This window comes from Procambarus clarkii, chromosome 64 (genome assembly GCF_040958095.1).
Source record: "Procambarus clarkii isolate CNS0578487 chromosome 64, FALCON_Pclarkii_2.0, whole genome shotgun sequence".
Lineage (NCBI taxonomy): Eukaryota > Metazoa > Arthropoda > Malacostraca > Decapoda > Cambaridae > Procambarus > Procambarus clarkii.
The window spans coordinates 2,079,948-2,086,508 of record NC_091213.1 but is presented as its reverse complement, the minus strand read 5'-3'; positions in this window follow the sequence as shown (position 1 = coordinate 2,086,508).

Sequence of the window (6,561 nt, the reverse complement as noted above, 5' to 3'; positions counted from 1 at the left end):
GTAGTGGTGGTGGTGGCGGGTAGTGGTGGTGGTGGCGGGTTAGTGGTGGTGGCGGGTAGTGGTGGCGGGTAGTGGTGGCGGGTTAGTGGTGGTGGCGGGTAGTGGTGGCGGGTTAGTGGTGGTGGCGGGTAGTGGTGGTAGTAATGGGTGTGGGGTTGAGGTAGTGGTGGCGGGTTAGTGGTGGTGGCGGGTAGTGGTGGTAGTGGGTGTGGGGTTGAAGGTAGTGGTGAATGGGCCGGGAAGGAGCCGCACCTGCCTGGAGGGCATAGCGGGGCTGGTCTGTGTGGGCTGTTACACCTATCTCACCCACCGTGTCTGGGGCTACACGCGCGGCGCCCCCTTGACAGCCACCATATACCTCCTCATTACTCCATCAATATGCAGCCAAGTATAATTAGCTACTGCACATACGTAATGGCATACAACATACGCAGTGGCACACAGAGTAACAGGCATGACTGTATGTACGTTACCGGTAGATAGTGATAATACGCTTACCTCTCCTCCCCCAGTAACCCACTGTGACCTGACAAGCCGGGACAGGGGACTGGGATAGTGAGGTACAGCTAACTATGTTGACCAGACCACACACTAGAAGGTGAAGGGACGACGACGTTTCGGTCCGTCCTGGACCATTCAATATATTACAAAATGTTATGTATAACATTAATTAGTTCATATTATTCTGTAAATTGACTTCTCATTGTCCTACTTTTGTGATATAAAGTGTGCTGCTCTAGTGGTAAAGTACACTTTATTTTCCCAGTATATTTCACTTTTCAAAATGTAAGCTAAGTGTTGCTTTATTTTAGAAATGCAAAGTTTGATTTTTCTTTGTTTTATTGAGTCGTTACTGTAATGCTGTGTAAGGTGTTGTGGACACAGCCTCATAGTCTGAATTTGACAATTTGAATCATGTTTAGACCACTGATAAACAGCTTCTAAATCTAAATATTGAGTATACTGTATATAATTACAGGTATTACATATTATTTATTTTCTGTAAACTTGTGTAAACTAACCAAACTATAAATATACAAACATTTATGAATATTATTTGTAATTTTAAATTTGAATTAGTATTAATATCCTGTGATACATTTTGGGTTGGTTTAGGGTTGAGATGAAGGACAAAGAATGATAAGACCGAGGTTAAAGCCTAGTATCGGGGTCGTCACTAGCCTCGTATATACTCACCTAGTTGTGCTGGCGGTGGTAGAGCTTCGTCTCCTTGGTCCCGCCTCTCAACTGTCAATCTACTGGTGTACAGATTCCTGAGCTTCTCGAGCAATATCATATTTACATTTGAAACTGTGTATGGAGTCAGCCTCCACCACATCACTTCCTAGTGCATTCCATTTACTAACTACTCTGACACTAAAAAAGTTCTTTCTATTGCCTCTGTGGCTCATTTGGGTACTCAGCTTCCGCCTAGTGCTATACCTCTGAACTTTTTCCTGCTTAGTCTTGTGCTTGACAAGGTACGGGCTCCATGCTTCAAGTTCAAGAATGTTTATTGAGATAAGTAAGAAATACATCTCAAAGGGATAGAGTAGCTTAGGCTATTTCTACCCCCCCCCCCCTGGCTCCATGCTGGGTGGTTTTGCATTGGTTTAATTATGTATATATCTTACTAATCTGTATATTTGGCTAAGCATATTTGGCAAATGACGCGGAGCGTACATTAAATTCAATAATAGGGGTCTGCCCAGCAGAGAGGCTGGTTAGGTTGCAGTTTGGACATAACAACAAATGCAGATAAACGTAAATAATGTAAATTACTATGTTTGGCCAAATATAGTGGTATTGTATATCTACTTTAATGATATAGATATTGTTATATCAAGACATGAAGGTATCCAAGGAAGAAATAAGGAAAATATAGATATTAATATAAATATGATATAGATATTGTTATATCTAGACATGAAGGTATCCAAGGAAGAAATAAGGAAAATATAGATATTAATATAAATATGATATAGATATTGTTATATCTAGACATGAAGGTATCCAAGGAAGAAATAAGGAAAATATAGATATTAATATAAATATGATATAGATATTGTTATATCTAGACATGAAGGTATCCAAGGAAGAAATAAGGAAAATATAGATATTAATATAAATATGATATAGATATTGTTATATCAAGACATGAAGGTATCCAAGGAAGAAATAAGGAAAATATAGATATTAATATAAATATGATATAGATATTGTTATATCAAGACATGAAGGTATCCAAGGAAGAAATAAGGAAAATATAGATATAGATATTAATATAAATATGATATAGATATTGTTATATCAAGACATGAAGGTATCCAAGGAAGAAATAAGGAAAATAGGATAGTTGGTTTTATATCTAAAAGCGTAAGCAAAATTAACTCCATGTTATCTTGCAATTATATCTTGCGGTAATAAGATAACACTTGTATTACGTCATTATAGTTTGGTCACCAAACCAAGGGGGTGAAGGGTCAGGAAGGGGGCCTGACGGCTGAGTGGACAGCACTCGGGATTCATAGTCATAAGGTTCTGGGTTCGATCCCCGGAAGAGGCGGAAACAAATTGGCAGAGTTTCTTTCACCCCGATGCCCCTGTTCTAGGGAGGATTGACTAGGTGCCAGTCTTTAACTGTAGCCTCTGTTCACCCAGCAGTGAATGGTACCCGGTTGTTAGACGACTTGGCGGGTCGTATTCCATAAAATTAAGATTAAGGACCTGCCCGAAACGCTATGCGTGCTAGTGACTGTACAAGAATGTAAAAACTCTTTGTTTGTATAAACAAATCCACAAGGGCCGTGACGAGGATTCGAACCTGCGTCCGAGAGCATCCCAGACGATGCCTTAATCGACTGAGCTACGACATGGTCATGTCTTGCGTATATAAATAAATAAATATATTGCGACCATTACTTTCATAGCTTGATATCTGATTGGCCATGTCCCCCATGATTATAGTCCTTGCTAGTTAATGGTCTCTGAATGACTTCAGATAACATATCGCCTCGGTAATGGAGAACCAAATTTCAGTTGGCCTAGGTTAAGTGCCGGCCCCCTACCCCCCGGCCTCCAATATTTGTTCTGTTGGGGACTAAAAAGCGACGGAACCTTTTGGTTTCTGTGTCGTGAGATGGTAAGATCTGCATGAGCTTCCTTGTGCGTTTATATATTTGTTATATGATACTCGTGATGGATAACTGAAGGAAATACATACTTTGTCAGTAGAGTATTAGGCTAACTTTGTTAATACTATAATATCGCGCTAGCTTTTGTCTCACTTTCATTATTGCTCTCATATATCGTTAATGTGTGTGTGTATATAGGTATATATATATGTGTGTGTGTGTATAGGTATATATATGTGTGTGTGTGTGTGTATAGGTATATATATGTGTGTGTGTGTGTATAGGTATATATATGTGTGTGTGTGTGTGTATAGGTATATATATATATATATATATATATATATATATATGTGTGTGTGTGTGTGTGTATAGGTATATATATGTGTGTGTGTGTGTGTATAGGTATATATATGTGTGTGTGTGTGTGTGTATAGGTATATATATGTGTGTGTGTGTGTGTAGGTATATATATGTGTGTGTGTGTATAGGTATATATATGTGTGTGTGTGTGTATAGGTATATATATATATATATATATATGTGTGTGTGTGTGTGTGTATAGGTATATTCATTATTGGTGGTGGAGTGTAAGACTGTTACCTTGCTAGGGATGTGTAGCACAAGTTATACAAGGTGAGAGTAAGGTGGCCCGGGGCGGTAGAAGACCGTCCAAGGATCAGTGTCTTGCACCAGCGGCTGCTGTAAGTGTCTGTGCTGGAAGGTGTGTATTTGTATGCGTATTGAAATCACCAGAAATGAGCATCATTTCGTCCCTACTAAATGTTGTATGATTGTCGTCATTTAACACACAATCATTTACGTTATTGTAAATATGGAATAAACGGAGCATTGTGTGGAGACTGGGATATGAGGGTGGTGGGGGAGCGGGTTGTAGGTTATGTGTAGTGCGAAGACCCAACCACCCCCACCACCACCCACTACCCCTACCCCCAGATCTACCTGCACCACCCACCCCCATCCCCGCCGCCGCCCCACCTACCAGCACGCAACCTCACTCCCCGCCCAAATATCGTGGGAAGAATTGTAACGGGTGGAAGTGACCCAAACATTGGTGAAGAGGTCAGATGTCACCACTATAAAATAAAGATGCTATATTTGGCCTTGTTTTCGTCACGCAGGGTGCAGTCGCACCTCCACAGATCTCCAGTATCATCTATTGATACTGGCTCAAAAGAGGCTCAAAAGAGCCACCACTTACGGGCTATTCATGCCCGTGCCACCTCTTGGGTGGCTTAATCTCTATCATTCATCATCATTCATTGGCCTTGTTTGTGTGTTATTAAGCCCTATCAGAGGTCATATTTACACAACCAGACCATCTCCACAGATATTCTGACCAACAATAATGAAATAATCAAGATAGAGCTACATTAATGATTATACATAGCCGAAACACAACATATCAAGCACTTTTATCCAGTTATCAACAGCCTGAATGTATACGTCTGTCAGACTAATTCTGGAATTTACGGTACCGGCGTGGAACCCTTGTGCAAAACGAAGTTAAAGAACATTCAGTTATTCTACCAGACTAGTCCCAGAGCTGAGAGGTATGAGATGTAAAGACTATAAGACTTAAACCTCAAGTCACTAGAAGAGAGAAGACACTTGGGAGACATAATTACCACATACAAAATATACATTAGAATAGACAGGGGCAGAGAAGGACACACTTTTATCAGGGGTAGAACATGAACATAAGAACAGCGGTAACTGCAGAAGGCCTATTGGCCCATACGAGGCAGCTCCTATTTATAACCACCCGATCCCACTCATATACATGTCCAACCCGCGCTTGAAACAATCGAGGGATCCCACCTCCACCACGTTACCACCAGATGTGGTAGTGCAATGCGCCCACACACCAACACGCCCTCACCACCAACACGCCCACACACCAACACGCCCTCACCACCAACACGCCCACACACCAACACGCCCACACCACCAACACGCCCACACCACCAACACGCCCACTCCACCAACTCGCCCACACCCACAAACACACCCACACCACCAACACGAACACACACCAACACGCCCACACACCAACACGCCCACACCACCAACACGCCCACACCACCAACACGCCCACTCCACCAACACGCCCACACCCACAAACACACCCACACCACCAACACGCCCACACACCAACACGCCCTCACCACCAACACGCCCACACACCAACACGCCCACACCACCAACACGCCCACACCACCAACACGCCCACTCCACCAACACGCCCACACCCACAAACACACCCACACCACCAACACGCCCACAACACCAACACGCCCACACCACCAACACGCCCACACCACCAACACGCCCACTCCACCAACACGCCCACACCCACCAACACGCCCACACCCACAAACACACCCACACCACCAACACGCCCACACCACCAACACGCCCACACCCACAAACACACCCACACCACCAACACACCCACACCACCAACACACCCACACCACCAACACGCCCACACCCACAACACGCCCACACCACCAACACGGCCACACCCCCAACACGGCCACACCCCCAACACGCCCACACCCACAACACGCCCACACCACCAACACGCCCACACCCACAAACACACCCACACCACCAACACACCCACACCACCAACACGCCCACACCACCAACACGCCCACACCCACAAACACACCCACACCACCAACACGCCCACACCACCAACACGCCCACACCACCAACACGCCCACACCCACAAACACACCCACACCACCAACACGCCCACACCACCAACACGGCCACACCCCCAACACGGCCACACCCCCAACACGCCCACACCCACAACACGCCCACACCCACAACACGCCCACACCCACAAACACACCCACACCACCAACACGCCCACACCACCAACACGGCCACACCCCCAACACGCCCACACCCCCAACACGCCCACACCCACAACACGCCCACACCCACAACACGCCCACACCCACAACACGCCCACACCCACAACACGCCCACACCCACAACACGCCCACACCCCCAACACGCCCACACCCACAACACGCCCACACCCACAACACGCCCACACCCACAACACGCCCACACCACCAACACGGCCACACCACCAACACGGCCACACCACCAACACGCCCACACCACCAACACGCCCACACCCACAACACGCCCACACCCACAAACACACCCACACCACCAACACGCCCACACCACCAACACGGCCACACCCCCAACACGCCCACACCCCCAACACGCCCACACCCACAACACGCCCACACCCACAACACGCCCACACCCACAACACGCCCACACCCACAACACGCCCACACCCACAACACGCCCACACCCCCAACACGCCCACACCCACAACACGCCCACACCCACAACACGCCCACACCCACAACAC